Source organism: Pan troglodytes, chromosome 9 (genome assembly GCF_028858775.2).
Source record: "Pan troglodytes isolate AG18354 chromosome 9, NHGRI_mPanTro3-v2.0_pri, whole genome shotgun sequence".
Classification (NCBI taxonomy): Eukaryota; Metazoa; Chordata; class Mammalia; order Primates; family Hominidae; genus Pan; species Pan troglodytes.
This window is the reverse complement of record NC_072407.2, coordinates 114452900-114470781: the sequence shown is the minus strand read 5'-3', so window position 1 is coordinate 114470781 and position 17882 is coordinate 114452900. Positions and strand designations below refer to the sequence as shown.

The 17882-nt window shown below is 43.5% G+C and overlaps 1 long non-coding RNA gene across 4 annotated transcripts in view; it reads right to left on the bottom strand.

Moving 5' to 3' along the window:
• The window catches only part of LOC104001321 (uncharacterized), a 145833-nt gene extending 136408 nt beyond the window's left edge, over positions 1-9425 (bottom strand). For 2 of the 4 annotated variants that reach the window (XR_001707552.3, XR_001707549.3), the window contains exons 1-2: positions 8958-9419; positions 5633-5743 (exon numbers count right to left, since the gene is read on the bottom strand). This is a non-coding gene — a long non-coding RNA (uncharacterized LOC104001321). Of the gene's footprint in view, positions 1-3568; positions 3647-5632; positions 5744-8957 lie in introns of those variants that run through there. The other 2 variants (XR_001707550.3, XR_001707551.3) reach the window with 2 other exon arrangements.
• Positions 9426-17882: the final 8457 nt, after the last annotated feature.

The following is a 17882-nucleotide window of genomic DNA, read 5'->3' as shown; positions in this document are numbered from 1 at the left end:
AAAATGTTTGACAAGATAGTAATCATTTTAGCAGCCAGTTCCCTACCCAGAAACAGACTGAAATATCCACAATTGAGGCTTGCAGACTCACTAGCCCTCTGGCTTGCCCCCTTGGAACTATATTTTTACTGCCTATAACCCACTTCCCAGACAAATCAGAAAGGACAGTGGCCCAGACTAGAGAGGGAGAGTTCCCAGCAAACCCCCCCTACCCATTCCCCCTCTTCTGCCTGATTCAGGGCCACACTTCTCGGTAAGGGAGCTACAGAGCCAAAGGGAGCCCACACCTCATGCACTCAGTGGTCACAAACCCAGCATTCCCCTTCACAGGCCACACCTGAAGACGGAAAGCTGAGGAGGCAAACAACACTCTCTGCAAGGAGCAGATTGCAGGCAGGAATTAATGCTTTGGAACATAGTATTATTGGATTGATTTTAAATAGATGATCCTCCTCTCCTTAGTAATAAACGGCAGGCTCCAAAGGGAGCCAAAGGAATCAAAAGAAGAAATGGAAAAGAAATGAGAAATAAGAAAAACAACCCCCCCAAAATTCTTCCTAGGTTATTGCTTTAGAAGGATCTTTAAAATTCTGTTCCAAATTGCTGGGTCTCTGACAGCGCTATTGTGATAAACTGATGAATGTCTATTTAATATCAAAACATAAAACATATGGATGGTTATTTAGAGGACAAATGCATTTTGACAGATAACTAATTTCATTCTATTGATAGGACATATTTTGTCAGACTCTTCATTTCATTTGAGACACAATCATTTTTGGTTTCCAGTTCCTTGCCATGGTGGAAATGCATTTGTCAGGCCCTCTAGACCCAAGACGGATTTAAAATATTGCCATCACAACTCTGCTTAAAACCAAGCAAAATTGGAAATATCTCCTATTACCCATTCACACAAGAAACCTTACCAAGTAACTACCTTTTTGTACCCAGTTGGGTAACAGAATCATTCAAAGTCTCTAGTATAGATTGGTACCAAATACCACCCACCCATGACATATTGAATTACATATAAGCAGGAAAGTAAAGGTGGGTAATTCTATCAATGTTTAATGGGCAGAAGGAAAAGGCTCAAGTTTGTATTGGCAAAGCTCTACTCCTCCTTCATGTTTTAGTTCAGCAGTTACCTCCTCCTGGAGCATTTTCTGACTCAACCAGGCAGAAGTAAGCTTATCCTCCACAAGTTCCCATTGTACCCAGCCATGCCTCCACTAGATCCTTTTATCACTCTGTATTTTACTTTTTTTTTTGTAGAGAACTTGACTTTTTATTTCTGAATCTTCAGTGTCTAGCAGAGCACCTAGTACATAGTAGGTATTCAAAAAGTATTTGTTGAATGGAAAAGTAAATGAATGATTATCTCTATTATAGCATTTATCACCTGAAATTATTAATTTACCTACCATTTTCCTACACCAAATCATGAGTTCCTTGAGTGTGAGAAATAACTTATTCATCATATGCTTTTTCTAAGCCATGAGCTTGGGTCTGGCATATAGCAGGTACTCAATAAATGTGTCAAAAGGATTGATGGATGGATAGATGGATGATGGATAATTGTTTGAAGCTGCTGTGTATCCTAGTATTTCTCAAAGTCATCAGCTATATATATACCAGAAGCATTTCTTTGCTCAGTTTCCAGTCTTTGGATTTTGAAATTTGAACCTCATTTTTCCAAAGACAGGAAGCATCTGTTTTAAAATTGGTTTCCTGAATACTCAAGAACAAATGGGGAGCTCTTAAAAAATCTAGAGAAGATAGCTTGAATATCTGTTGTTAGATCCTATTAGATGTCCCCCAAAATGGATTCTCCTATTCTTCCTTAGTAATAGAATCCCCAACAATTTGGCTCAGCACAAGGTGCCTGGAATAATAATATTTATTTTCTAGCCTCCTTTACAGATAGATATGCCCATATGAGTCAATTCTGGCCAATGGATTTAAGTGGAAAGGTCACGTGCAACTCCCTGGAAGTGTCCTTAAAGGAAGGCGGCATGACTTTGTTTTTCCCTTCTTCCTTTCTACTGTTAGAATACAGATGGCTAGATCTCAGGCAGCCATCTTGAATCATGAGCTGAAAGCTACATGTTGAGGATGTCCCAGCAGCAAGATATCAGCCTAGGTCCTGACCACTTTGTAACTTGTCCAATAAATCCTGGATTCTCAATCTCTACACTTCTTTTACATGAGAGAAATTTGGGGGTTTCTGTCACTTGTAGTTTAACCAGTCCTAATGAATATAGGGATCTTGGCTGGCCACAACGTAAGAAATATCAAAAATCTCCTATCAAATTGAATTGAACTGAACTGATACTAGGCACACTAAATATTAGATACACTAAATTTAGATAACAGAAACTTCACTGGAAGCACAAGATGAGAGATTTTTGAACCGGACAACATATCTCCAAGAGCAGCTAGCCCCATATCCTACTCTGCTCTGGGCAAGTTCCCACCTGATGCTCATTTCATCCTTAATATGAGGGAAGAAAAACAACTACTATTGCTAATATTAAAACAATTCCTTTTTGTCCATCAGACACAGTCCCAATCTGAAACTGTGGATCAATAAACAATCTCCCTAATAAGAGAAATCCTGCAGAGAGGAGAGGTGAGGAGAGTTTTCACTCTAGTTGAAAGTTCTCACTCTCAGCCCATAACTATGAAACATCTTGATTCAAATAGGCAAGAGCTTAATTTCCATCTCCATTTAGAGCACTTTGACTGTGGTCATTTTTCTGATAATGTCTGGGAATTTCATGGCTTTTTAAGCAAGATGAGGTAGAATAGTTGGATTTATTGCAGGTGAAATGCTGGCAGAAGAAACTTCAATTTAGCAACTGTTATCATGGACTACTAATCAAGGACTCCTAGGAAGAGTGGGGCCACTGAAAACAGTTATTACTCAATGCTAATAAAAAATTATGGATCTAATAAAAGTTAATGGGAAAATATCATGTGCCATAAAAACTGCAGACAAAGCAAAGAATGCTGGGCTGGGGGAGAAGATTCCATGATAATTTTGTATTGTCTGGGAGCCAAAATTGGCCATGTCCATAATACTTCTGAAGTGCAAATGGACACGCAGATCAAACTAAACTGTGGAATACTTAGTAACAGAATCATCTGCTTTTGTAAAAATAGAAAGGAGCGAGTGAGCTATTACCCAGCAAACCTAACTCATTAACTACAAGTAAGACCACAGTCCATGCTTGGCTATTCTTTGTAAATACGAGTAAGCTTCTTTCTTAAGGATTCTACGTGTTTCCCACCTAGATTGAGAGCTTCATTCCTCTAATGGGGCACTGTCTTGTGTTTGAACAGTGTCTATGGTTCTTAGGAATTTAAGCTTCATACAGCTTCCACGATCCCTATTGAGAGATGGAAAATCAGAGGAATTGATAAACCTTCTCCCATTCATTCGGCTGCCGTCCTAGCTGGGCCATCATCATCTTCCACTTGGACTTCTTTACAGCCTCCTAACTGATTTCCCAACTTCTACCTGGCTTCATTCTTTTCCCACCCATTCAGATCCATTTCCCACAAAGCAGCCAGGGTGACCTTTTAATTTACAAACACAATTGGATCATTCTTCTGTTTACAATCCTTCAGAGGCTTCTCTTGGCTCCTAGAATAAAAACCAAAATCTTTATCAAGACTCAAAAGGCTTGGATCCAAAAGATCCATAATTTGGATCTGACCCATTTCTCAGTCTTCTCATGAGCCACCCAGCCCTTGCCCTGACACCCAGCCATCTAGATGGGAGCACACACCATGCTCTGTCGCTTCTGGGAGTTTGCACTTGCTGCTCCCACCTCACCCACTTCTGCCAAGATCATTATAACTCATCATTTCATTTCCTCAGGAAGGGCTTGCCCTGCCCCCAGATTAGGTTAGCTTCTGCTGATACATGCTCAGAAGGCAATCTACTTGCCCTGTTGTAAAATTTAGTGTACTATCAATTACCTGCACAATGTCTGTCTTCCCCACTAGACTTTAAGCCTCTCGATGATAGGCTCCATGCCTGTTTTATTCACCACTCTGCCCAGCACCTAGTGCCCTGCATGGTAATTACAGACTCTCAAATCCTTCTTAACCACCTAACCTAAATGAATAAACAAATGAATGCATTACCCCAAAACTCAGAAATGCTTTGCTAATGCCACTGATTATAAGATGAATTCACTATTCAGAACCCTGTATAACATAGAGATTAAAACATGTATCCAAGCAGAGATTTAAAACCCAAATCAGGCAGGTGCAGCATGCTTGGAGGGAGTGAACTTCATGGGCAGACACTATGTGCAGCCCCTGCCTGGAGACAAAGAAACAGGGGTGCCTTTTCGGCAGCCTCGAATTGCCTCCCAAAGTCAAAAATGAATCTTGCCAGGAAGCCTCTTTCATAGTTTATTAATAAGAGCTCTCAGGATGTTGGAGTTGGGAAATCATTATGAAACCTTCAGAGTAAAGATTGGTTCAGGCAAGAATTATCAATAGGATGCTAAATCCAGGGGGGAGTTTTGATGCTTGTGTGGTCTTAAATTGCTTATTAGTTGCAAAGGATAAAATAGTAACTATATGGTGGGGAAATTGAACAACACCTTGACCAGTTGATCAAAATTAAGAAGGAGCAGATTGACATTGTGTGACTCTAGTTGTAATACCCTGAGAGCAGCACAGCATCACTTAGGTAGCATTCTGACCTGGAACGAATAGCCCAAATCCAAGATGACAAAGCAAAGGATAAACCCAACATGAAAGGCTATGAGAATATTTCAGATTAAAGGAGACTAAAGAAACAAGACGATAAAATTTAATACATTATCCCAAGTTTGGATCCTGCCTTGGTGGGAAAAAGTGTTCCAAAGGTCATTATAGGGTTAACTGACAAAATTGGAGTACAGAAAATGGATTAGATAAACATATATTAATACTAAGCTTATTGAGGTTGATAACGAACCTGTGGTTACACAGGTGGTTCTGTAAGAGAATGAGAAAAAGAATACCCCCTCTTTTAAGACACTTTACACTGAAATATTTCAGGGTAAAGGATCACAATATATACAACTTATTTTCATGTGGTTAAAGAATATATAGTTTGAGCCGGCTGGGCACGGTGGCTCACACCTGTAATCTAGCACTTTGGGAGGCCGAAGCGGGCGGATCACTTAAGGTCAGGAGTTCGAGACCAGCCTGGCCAGCATGGTGAAACACCGTCTCTACTAAAAATACAAAAATTAGCCGAGCTTAGTGGCTTGCCCCTGTAATCCTAGCTTCTGGGGAGGCTGAGGCATAACAATCATTTGAACCCTGGAGGTTGAGGTTGCAGTGAGCTGAGATCATGCTACTGTACTCCAGCCTGGGCAACAGAGCAAGACTTCATCTCAAAAAAAAAAAAAAAAAAAAGAATATATATCACACACATACAATACAGAGAGAGACAGAGAAAGAGAAAAAAAGATGACAAATCATAAAGCGAATGGATTAAATGTTAAAAATAGAGGAATCAGGGCACACTTTGTACTGTTCTTATTCTTGTAATTTTCAGTGAGTTTGAAATTCTTTCTAAATTTAAAAAATTATAAGAGGCCTTCAGGCCAAAACTAAAACAAACCTTTTCCTGCTCCAAGATAATCTTCTGGCCAACAGGTGAGAAAAACAACAAAGCGCTGGCTTGTGTCAAATCTTGTGAGGCACCAGAATCTTTGTCTGCACTGTAACATCCCTGAAAGTAAGGCAAAAATGGAAGTGAACTCGCACCCCCATTTTTGGGGAGCACACACATAGGGATCACATGGGAGCACACTAAGCTCCCATGTGCTGCCCCTTAGAACTCTTGTGGGCCTCTAGAAACCACCCCAGAAGCCTTAACATGCAAAGCACCACCACAGAGCAGCACAACTGCCTAAGAGTGTCTGGTTGCTTAGCAACCCAGACTCCTACTTGACTAGATAAAGCAAAAGACTTCCCTCTGGGTCACAGTATTGATGCACTACACTGAGAATGCCTCTGTTGGTCAAGTTTTAGGTGAGACTCTGGCCAGAGTCAAGTCTAGGTTCTGAACCACAGAAAGTAGCATCCATGGCTCTGAGGGCTTGAGCCAGACACAAAGCCTGGGGATCTAGAAATTCAGCCTAGAAAAATTCAAAGCAAACAGACCTTTTATCAAGTCACTTCAACTCTCTGAGCCTCAGTTCCCTCATGGGTAAAAAGAGACAGCTAGTATAGATCCGTGGTTCTCATATATAGCTGAATTTTAGGACTACCTGATGAGCTGGTAGCCAACCGTATTCTGCTACCAATGAGATCAGAATCTGTGGAGGCGGAACCCAGGCATCAGTTATAGTTGTTTTTTTTTTAAAGCTCTTCAGATGTTTCAAATGTGCAGGCAGGTTTGCATGTGTCCTTCCAATATTCAGGTGTTGCCAAGGTGATAGTATAAAGAGGTGGGGCCTTTAAGAAGCAATTAGGCCATGAGGGCTCCTCCCTCATGAATGAGATTAGGTATCCTTATAAAGGGGCTTGACAGAGGGGGCTTGTCCCTTCTTGCCCCTATGTTGTGTTGGGACACAGCATTTCTCCCCACCAGAGGACACAGCCCTCCCTCACCAGACAATCAAGCCTGCTGGCACCTTGATCTTGGAGTTCCCAGCCTCCAGAACTGCGAGAAAATAAATTTATATTCTTTATAAATTACCTAGATCATGGTATTCTATTATAGCAGCACAAATGGAGTAGCACAGCCTATTAAGTCTATTATCTTTATTGGTACTGTTACCTAAAAGGGTATCTTGAATCCTGATCTCTTCTTCCCTCCTTTTCCACCAGGTAGAGCCCTGTGACCCCACACAGCTCTGCCCTACCCCTAGCACTAACCCTGACCCAGGTTAGCTTTGCTGCTCTCGGTCATATTTGCTGCTTGTCCATCCCCTTCTTTCTTGAGGCTCAGGCCTACTTTGTGCCTCTCAAGAACTGTGAAGAGCTTGACATTTTATAATACTTACAAGGTAACAAGTTAGGCTGCCATATTTTCATGATTACTTATAGAAGATATGAGACTCCAGGGTCAGAGACAAGAGGCAGTTTACTACTTACAGTAATTGCAGCAGCCAGTGTATCATTATTTTTTGCACCAGTTCCCTAGGCCCCAATGTCTACAAGGCAACATAAAGAAGGCCAGATGGCACTTGCACACACAGTGGGTTGTATTATAAGATAGAAACCCTGAACTTAGGAAACTTAAATCTTTATAAGGGTCAATAGCTATGACTGCTCTTTGCTCCAGAAAGAAATACAATCTCTATTTTCCAGGCTGTTCACTATACAAACACCCTTGAAAAGATAGTTCAGAGCAAAGGGAAGTTGGTGCTTGTCTCCAGAATGTGCAGAAATGGGAGAGATCTGTGAAGGACTGCCTCTCATCACACCCTATGCTGGAGCCCCTGACTTGCTCATCAGCTTGCCCCTGCTAATTCAGAGTGTCCTACCTCTGAATCCCAATTCTGCAGCTGGGACCTAACAGCTAACTACCTATGTCCAAGCACCTGAATTGCTCATAATTCCCTAGATTACTTCTCTCCAAAATTTCTTCTCAGGCAAATGGGTGCCCAAGTCTCTGATCCCTGGTGGGAACTCTCCAAGCTAGAACAGAACATAAGAATGTGTGGAGCTAGCCAGAGGCTGCAGAACAATGAGCCAGGGAAGACAGTAAGAGCATCATTCAGGTTAAATGGAGGGTTGCAAGCTAATCACACAATCCAAATCACTAGTTCTCAAACTTCAGTGTTTTGGTGTTGAAGTTGTTTCACAACTTCAGAGTGTAGCAGAATCACTTGGAGAGAGTGCTAAAACACAGATTGTTGGGCCCTAACCCAAATGCCTCTGATTAAGCAGGTCTGAGCTGGGGCCTTGCAAATATGTACTTCTAATAAGTTCCCAGGTAGTGCTGATGCTGCTCTGGTCTAAACTTTGTCCGTCCAAGGTAACTGGGCTGAGAAATAACAGTCAGATTGAGAGCAATGGAAGGCCAAGTGGAGGAGGTAACAGGAAGGTTTAGGAGAACCTGAAGCGATGTGATTCAGCTGTGCAACCCAGAGGCCAGACACTTCCTATAAAGCTCCCTCAGCCTTGTCTGTGGGTCAGGGAGAGTGCTATTATAGGGTCATTTAGGGCAGTGGGATGTTGGGCTTCCATCATGTTGACTACTTGTTATCCCAGATGCTATGCCCCCTGTTAAACATGGCTCCTTCCAGTGTCTGTGGCTGGCTCTGCTCTTAGGGTCTCATCCTACCCCACAGGTAGACCTTGTTGGAGTTTCTGTTCCTCCCAGCCCGCCTGCTCCCAGTCAAGCTAACCCAGCCATGTTAGTTAGCCTGTTTCCCTTCCCCACATTTATAGATCATACACACCCGCCAAATTCATTATTCTCCCATCTCTGCTCTGTACTCAAGAGGCTGATACCCTCACAGACTACAATACCTGGGCTACCTTGTGGCCTGTTTCCAGTTCCATCTGGCTAATGGGACACACTGGCAAAGAACAAAGGATGACAGATGAGTTTCAGCTGTTCACTCTCCTCCTCCCTCCTCAGAGCTGTATCTCTCGCAATATTTGCATCCCATACTGTCTCTTCTGCTGAGTGGCCCCTGCTCCATGGTACCAGCTTTAAAACTGGAATATCATTTCTATAAAGCCATTTCCTCCTCTTGTCCCTTCAGTGCTCGGGGTGGTAATGGCTTCCTGCTGTTATTTCAGGGGCATCACTACCCATCACCTGTTCCCCTGGTCCTGCCTACACTGCTGTAAGCTGTTCCTTCAGTGAAGTCTCCTAAACCTCTGAGCAAGATTCTGTTTCTACCGAGGACCCTTGAGGGACATACTCGTCTTGCCTGATCACACCCCAAGGTGTACCATAGCTCCTCTCTGCTGGGTGGAGGTACCTGAAGTGGGTCCTTCTCAGGAATAGAATTGATAAAGAGCTTCCTATAACTTCTTGAGAATCCATCTTGAACTCCACCCCACTCCGCAGGGCTCCCCTAGTGATACGAAGACGGCAGCAGAGGTGAAGCCACATCAGACATGACTAGGGTCTTGTCAGCCAAGCATTGGTGGGCTCCTCTCCCCAGAGAGCTTCCCTCAGTGCCAACGAGCAATAGAGCAAGGTTGCCCCCCAAGAGCAAAAGTGCTCCTAAGGCCCTACTAACAGTTTCCCAAAGTCTTGTCAGGAACAGGAGGCTGGTACCAGCAGCACTCCGGAGTCTCTGATGTTGCCATGGTAGCAGTAGGGTCACTGCTTAGCAACAGACCAGAGCTGCAGGAAGTTGCTAAGGTATTTTCACATGTGTTAAAGCAAATGGATGTTTATCTCAATCTTGAGTGTAAATACACTGTAGGGAAAAAAAGAGAAAACATATACACACAAACCACCTACTGATGTTCAGAGCTGCATGTCTGCTGATACTTGAGGCCTGAAGCATATGCCTTCTCTCTGGAGGAAACAGAGAGACCATAGATGACCCAATGAAGTAAATCCTCTTACCCCCTAAAACAACTGTTCACCTGTCTTCCCACCAACCCAGGCTTAAAACCTTCCCCACCACTTAATTTCCAATAGAATTTCCAAATCTTTCTCCTAAATGGTTTTTGAGAGGCCATGTGGCATACTAACTAAATGTGTGGACTCTAAAGCCAGACTATGTGAGTCCAAAGCCCGGCATTGGCCCCCTCTTTCTTTGTTACTTTGGACAAGTCACTTAATATCTCTGTGCCTCAACTTTCTCATCTGTAAAATGGGTATAATACTAGTGCCTACCTTACAGGATCATGTGAGGATTAAATAACTTCTTCCATGTCAAGCACTTTCAACAGTGCCTGGTATACACTGAGGGCATTGTTAGGGATAGCTGTTAGTAACATTCAGTGATATCATGGATACTTTCCCATTTGCCAGGCTCTATATAAAGAATGAAGCATATAAAAGTTAGCCAGAAATTGGCCCTGTCTTCATGGGGCCCACAGCTATTCCAGTGCTAGTGTGGCAATGGTAAAGCCCCAACTCTTTGGATGGTTCTTCAAAATACCCCCAAATACTGACCTTGTCTCCTTAAGGAGTAGTTGTGAGGTTTAAATAAGGTAATCCATGTAAGAGTTCAGAATGGTGTCAGGCATACAATACAGGCTCAATAAAAGTTACCTATCACTACTAAAATTATTTTATTATTCCTTCCCACAAACCAGCTCCAAACTTGTCTGTGTTCAAGCCCCTAAATAAACTCATGCACTCCCACATCTGGGTTCTTCTTGACACTGCCCATGACCATCTGGAATACTTTCCCGTTTCCACCAGTCTCGTGTCTGCATGACCTGCAAGACCAGGTTCTGTCGTACCTGTGCTTGAAAGCCCCTCACCTACTCCACGCCATGCTCACCCCTCCACCCTAACTAGGTTGAAACTCCCATGGAGGTCAGTGTCTCTTCTGCCTTGTGTTTGTATTTTGCTTTCTAAGCCACAAGCCCTCTGTATGAGACTCTTCTTATGCATCTTCTCAGATCCCCTCAGCCTCATCTGTCTTGGGCCCTTTACCACTGTTCCACCTCTATTGTCACCAGTGACCAGCTCTGCACTGCTGTGACCAGACAGCAGTTCTATGGTAACCAGCTTCACCCAACAGCCACCCAGTCACCATGCTGGCTCCTAGGGCCACTTTACCACACAATGCATGTGTGATCATGGAATTCACCAGTCTTACTAAGGCCCCCATCATCCAGAAGCAGCATCCTGAAGGAATGGCAGAATGAGCAAAGGCACCTGCCCTGTAACAACACACCAAAGGGTTAGGACACAATCACTGGTGATGTGGTATGTGCACTGAGCAATGAATGATGTTGGCATTGTATATGGTGCTGTGTCCCAAACAGCAGGGATACACAGTCTGGGAACCAAGGAGTGGATGTAGGACTTGTCTCTCTTATCATCCTTCCCACTCACTCAGAATTTGTGCAGTCTATAGCCTGGACCCTGCTGGATAAGAGGTCTGGTTGTCAGGGAAGAAACTCTTCTGCCAGTGAGGTTCCACTGAACTTAAAGCTGACTACCACTTAGTCACTTGGCACACCTCATGCTAATGGACAACACAGGAGTTATCGTACTGGTGGGATTAATAACCCTGATTACCAGAAGAAGCTAGAGTTGTGGCTGCACAATAGGAGGAGGAAAGATTCTTTCTAGAACCCAGGGGTTTCAGCGGGGCTTTTCTAGGTGCTTGACACCCAGCAAAAACTATAAAGGGGCAATTGCAGCAACCATGGTTTAGCAAGGGAATGGCAAGCAAGGGTAAACATAGCCTAGTTCTTTGCTACCCAAACATGCCCATGGACAAGCAGCATCAACACCACCTGAGAGCTTCTAGAAATGCAGAAGCCCAGGTCCCTCCCCAGACCACTGAATCAGATTCTGCATTTTAACACAATTCTCAGGTGATTCAATGCACTTTAAAGTTGAAAAGCATACTCAGCAACCCACTGGAAAAGCAACCTAGCTGGAGGTGAGAGAAATCTAGAATTAGTCATGGAGGTGGTTGAGCAATGAATATTCGTTACGGCCTAAAACCAGCAACAGGAGTGGGAACTGTAGCTTCTTTTCCTTATACTCTTCAGAGAGAGTGGCTGGTCACTGCCTTGATGGAGAATTAATGACCAATTGCTGGTAGAAATGTGAAATGACGCAGTCTGGCATTTCCACCAAATGGTAAACATAGAATCACCCTGTGACCCAGCAATTCTACTCCTCCCAAGAGAAGTGAAAACCTAAATTTCTATATGACTGTTCATAGCAGCCTTATTCATAATAGTCAAAAAGTAGAAACAACCCAAATGTCCATGAAAATTATACAGGAGGATCCTTGGAAATTATACAGGATCCTCCCTTTCTCTGAGGAAAGGGAGGAGAACGATAAAAACTTGCCCCAAGTCACACAGCCTGTTCTAAGTGGAAATTATACAGGATCCTTGATTTTTCTATCAGGATAAGGATGGGAATATAAAAATGAATAGAAAGTTGGTGGTGAGAAAGGACGCTTAAGCTGGTGAGACAGCTGATAAAAATTTCTGCTGAAAGTAAGGACATTTTCCCAATAGTTCCATGTAATCCAGATGGGAAATCACCAAAATCTAGAATGAGCATCCTAATGGAAATGTGGTCTGGAAAGGTGGGCTGGGAGTCCCCTTCACTAAGAAGGAAAGAAGCCGGCTGTGTGAGAGAAGAAAAAATACTACGCACAAAAGCTTTCGTCTTAATCTGACCTCAGAGAACAGCATGTGTACCTGGCGTGAGTACCTTTCAGGGAGTGTCTGGGTTTCCTGTACCCCAGGGCCTGATCCACTACAAATACATAACAAGTACTTGATAAAAAAATCTAATTGGATTGTGTCTGTGCTGGAGCTAAACAGTCTCTTGCTGTTTAGGGGAAACCCCATGTCCAGTACAACCCCAGCACCTAACAGAGTGCTTTGCACTTAATGAGCATTCAATAAATATTTGTGAAAGGAATAAATGGCTAAATGAATAAGCACTTTTAAGCCTGAAGACAGGTTACTGCCTGTATTTGTGAGACCTAACAGAGTGAGAGAAATGAATTAGCAAGTTTAACTCCTAAGGGAAAAAAGAAAGTAATGACTGTGCTTTGGCCCCCAAAATGTTATCTCCCTCATCCACCATTACCACCAGCATTGAGGTGGGACATCTGCAATTTGGGGCCTGGGTTTTAAAAAAAATCCCCCAGTTGCTGATTTGGGAGATGGCAACATAGAATCTTCTATCTAGAAGAGACCTCAGAGATCCCGGAGCTGTTGGAGAAAAAGAAGCCCAGAAGAACTGTCATTTGTGAGGATGTGACAAATGGCTGGGTAATTTCCCAAGGATAAGCTAAACCTGGGCAGGGAGTTCATGCATCAACAGCAGTACCTATAATATCAGAAGTTTAGGAAATTGACACTGTGTCTGTCACACATTATTTGAAGTGAATACTGTTCTGGATAATTCACTCTTCCCCAAACTGTGGATATATGATGATGGTTGCTGGGACATATTACAAAGGGAAAAAGAAATCTTCCCAAATGCTCCCAGGCAGAAGGTGCAAATTTCACACAGGTGACTCATGATGAAGGGCCTGCAGAGACCTACAGACTCCGCCCATTTCCCAGAACTGCCCCTAGAGAAACATTCCCAGGCCAGAACTTCAGAAACCCAGTCACCTACTGCAAGCACTAGCATGATAAGGGCAAAACTCTTCCCCAAGGAGAACTGTGCCCTTGGGCAGAGCAGTGGAGCGAATTAATTTCTAATAATGAGACTGTGAGCTACAGTGTTTGTCTACAAAACAGGCTTATTCATGAAGAGTAAATATGTCAACTAATTCAAGAGGCATGCTAAATCTCCATTGTTTTCTGTAGTTCAGGTTTCTTGGCTCTGTAAAATGTGATGCACGCCTTCAATGTGTGCAGCAGAATCTGTGAGATTGCAGAATGCCACATTAAACTCGGAGCTCCTGGGCTAATGAGGGTATATCCATTTTGCAGTAATGAATTGTTGGTAATAGCCCATCATGGAGCAGATGTCTCATCCATCATTGTCCCGGGAGTCCGACACTCTGAAGTACTCCCATCAGATACGGAGGGGGCACAGCCCAGGGAGGCGATCCTCATCTCTGGACTCCCGAGGGCAGCCAATCCTAGGAGGTAGAATCAGTGGGTGCCTATCCAGTGTGATTTAAGGTCCCCCAAATCCTCCCTAATTCAAAATATGTCCCCACCCACTGCCACAGTGCTTAAAATATTCTCCTTTGAATTTTCTGCTATTAAAATGTAAATATGTCACCTGGAAGAAGTAACACATTAAATTAGCATCCATTATCACTCATTTTCACATTAGGGAGAGCTGGGCCCTGAGGAAAGGGAGGAGGACAGGTAGTCCTTGATGGAGGGTGGCTTAGAAAGGAGCTGAGCAGGACTCAGGCTGGTGGAGTGGGGCCAAGCTGGGGCACAGTGTGTGTGCCAGCGAACTCTTGCTCACCCCATCCTACTGACAATGTGGGTTTTTTAAGTGTATGCTTCCTCAAATTACCTGGGCAACCTAGCGGGGAGAGATGGTAACTTATTTATCTTTGCCAGTCCCCAGGACCTCTCCAGTAAATGCTTCTTGAATAAGTAAATTTCATCCTCACAACCCCCCAAAGGAAATCAGAGAAGGGATCATGACCATTTTATAGGTGCAGAATCACACTCATGGAGGCCCATTTTCTTGCCCAAGCACATGGGACTGAGGAGGAGCAAGCTCTAGATAAACAAAAGGGCAGACAAAGTATATGTTTTTATCTACGGGAAATTGTATTTATGTGGGAACTAATGAGAAGTGAGAATAGAATAGATTAGGGCCACTTTTTGGATGCCTTTCAATGTCAGCCTGAGAGTTTGGGGTGTTATTCTGGGAACTTCTGAAAGTTTGTTTAGTGATTGAGAACACAGGAAGCAGAAGGATACAGAGAAATGTGCAAAGTGATATTTTCGGAAGGTTATTGGCATAGAGGAAAATAGGATGGGTTGGAGAATCAAGAAATTAAAGACTAGTAAAGAGATTCTTTGTGTGAATCAGAATCGGGAAGGTAGCAGTGGAAATAGGAGGGACGTATGCAGACGTATGTAAGAGACGTATGGATAACAAATAGATCAGTTGCAGTGACTGGTTGGAGGAGTGGGTGAGGAAGAAAGTGGATTGAGGGACATTGACTAGATTTCAAACCCACTTAACTGACAGAAAATCGACAGCAGTGGGAAATCTAGAGGAGAAGCGGGTTTTGATTGAGGATGGTAAGTTTCTTGCAAACATGTTGAGTAAGGTGATAATGGAACACCCAAATGAAGATGTGCATGGGGCTGATAGAAACTTGATGTCAAACCTCAAAGAGATTTAGTAGAAGCAACAAGGATAGGTGAAATCTCAGAGAAAGGGTAGAAAATGAGTCAGAGTCAGGACCTCCAGACATGTCCACTTATAAAGGATGAGTACAAAATGAGGGAGACCGTCCACTTATAAAGGATGAGTACAAAATGAAGGAGACAGAGTCGGACAGTGTAGTGAGAATTGAAGCCAGGTATGAGTGTTTCAAAGGGTAAAGGTGCCAGTGCCAGAAGCTGCAGAAAGGTCAAGGAAAGCCAGGAGAAACTGCTATTGGGCTTCAAGAATAGACTCTCTGGTTATCTTCAATAGCACAGTCTCAGATGTGTGGAAAGTGCAGAAAAACTTAAATGCAGTGGGGAGGAAAGGAAAAGATGGGAGGGGAAGAGAGATGGCTGTGCAGCGACAGTCGAGTCAAGCATGGCTGGCCTTGTTTTCTTGTCCCTTTCCATACAGGGAATGCTGAACCTCGATTTATGTGCAGAGAATGACTGAAATGCAAAAGAGAGCAGGAGATACTGGGGAGGCATCGATTAGAAGCAGCAGGAAGGGGGGTGCTGAGATGTGCAGGGGAGGGTAGACAGAAGAAGGTGGGAGTCTAGGTTGAAGAAAGGGAAAGAAGCAAGCAATGAGGTGAGTCCAAACAGAGATCATTTTCCTGGAAAAATCAGAAAAATATGTTCCCAGGGTTCAGCCTATAAAAAATATTAGGCTCCCAGGGAACACGAGAGGGTTCCAGACAACAAAGGGCTGGATTCAGATGTTGCCAGGATTAATCTAAAGCAGGAGAGGAACAAAACTCATTTCCAAAGGAAGGATCTCATCTGTGTGTCGCTGACAGCCCCGATGAAGTCTATACCTAGAATTACAAGGCCATTGAACATCAGCGCTAGGAAGGCCCTGGGAAGGCCCTGAGACATCATCTGAGCCAACTCTCTCTCACTTCACCAACCGAGAAAATAAGGCCCAGAGGGGTGAAGTAAATTAATCAAGAAAACACAACTGGTTAAAAGTCAAACCTGGACCAGAACCTAAGACTCTTAGCTCCTGGTCAAGTGCACTTCTCACCAAATAGCAACTCTATGAGCTGGATTTCCCAATATAAGATTGGGACAATTTCAATCTTATGTAATTTCTTCTTTCCAATAATGATCATGTTATTTAGATGTGTGCATAACAAAACATGATTTCATTTTTGTACCTTTGTGTGGCTTTTCATGTCAAAAATTTGAAAAAAAAAAGCAATAAATCAGGAATTGAAAATATTTGTCAGATCATGCCTCTCAATTTTTGGTTCTGCAAATATAGTCACTGCAATTGCATAGCAAAGTTATTAAAAGCATAGCTGTGGAGTTGAACAGACCCAGCTGCAAAGCCAGGTGAGCCCCACCACTTACTATTTGTGTGACATTGAATGAGACCTTGACCTCTGCTGGGAGAGGGTGGCAGAAGGGAGGGAGGCAAAGCAATCGACCACTCTGTCATCGTGGCCCTAAGCATGGAGAAAAGCAGCAGTGAGACCCAGAGAGGGAAGCCGTCGAAGCTGCCGCTAATACCTGTTTCCCTTTGGAATAATCCCAGTGCTTTGGCCAGAGATGATTTGAAGCCTTTTTGAGAGGCACACCTGAAGAGAAAATGTAATTACTTTTTCCTGCAATTGAATTTCCAGGCAGTGTCCTTTCAAAATAAAAAAGGCACTTGAGGGGTGGAAGGGAGGATTAGGGGAAGAAATGAAGGATGGAGAAGGGCCATCCCCGCTGAAGCCGGTGACATTTCACCAAAGCGACTCCCTTTGGAAGCAGCTGGTGCAAATGTCACTAAGCGGAGACAATAGGAAGCAAGAGAGAGCAGTGGGATCTGCAGAAAATAACGTGATCCTCTCCTACTCCCACCAGCCACCCCACCCCAACCCCCCAAACCCTGACCCTCTGGAAAGCAGTTAGGCCAGGCACTTAACTGACGTTGTTGGCCTTAGGGTGGCTGTAGACATCTTGTAGCTATGTCACGGCAGTCATCATGAAGCACATATCCAACCCCAGTAGAACTGCCCCGGTGTCAGCCCTGGGGATCTCTATCCATAGGAGGCAATGCCCTGACCTCCATCTCTCCCATGTAGACCAGTGGACCAGAAGAGAGTGTGCTGTGCAGCCATTTCCACCAGAGCATCCCAGGAGAAATGCAGCTGCTGATGATTAAAGAGTTGATTTCTACAACAGACAACCCTAGGGTTCTTTAAGTTGATCATTCTGGAGCACAAAAGAAGGAAGGAGAAGAACAAAGAGAGTTAAGCCAACCCAGGGTTGAATCCAGTTCTGCCACTTATTATATGACCTTAGCAAGTTACTTAACCTCTGCACTGCCTCACTTCCTTCATCTGAAAAAGAGGCATACTATTGCTCACAGGGGGTTAGGAAAATGAGATGTAATTGATCACAAGTTCCTGGCTGTGAGGAGGTACTCAACAGGCAACATTACATATACATATTTGTTAAGGACATATCAAGTTCATGCACACTGACAAAAGAGCACAGGTCCCTGGCCAAGCTCTCAAAGTCACCTTGCAGGAGGATGGACATTCATAAAACTCCAAAAGGCAGGAGGAGACCTCTTTGAGGCTAATGATGTTCCCAAATAGTGGCTGTGTTGTCTTCAGAGACTGATGAAAGCTTCAGGACTAATGGACAGTTCTGCGGCCTGAGATCCTTGACCCACTGGCAAAACTACTTCTTAAATATCTCTTCTTGTTTTTCACTTACTTGCAATATATTACATATGCCTCCACATACATTCAAAAAACTATTCAACGCAACTCTGTATGGATATGAAATCCACCTGCTAACGCAGTGTTTGGTACGTACACGGCCAGTGCTTACTATTGAGTGACGTTCAATGCCCTTATTAGGTCTTGTCTGAA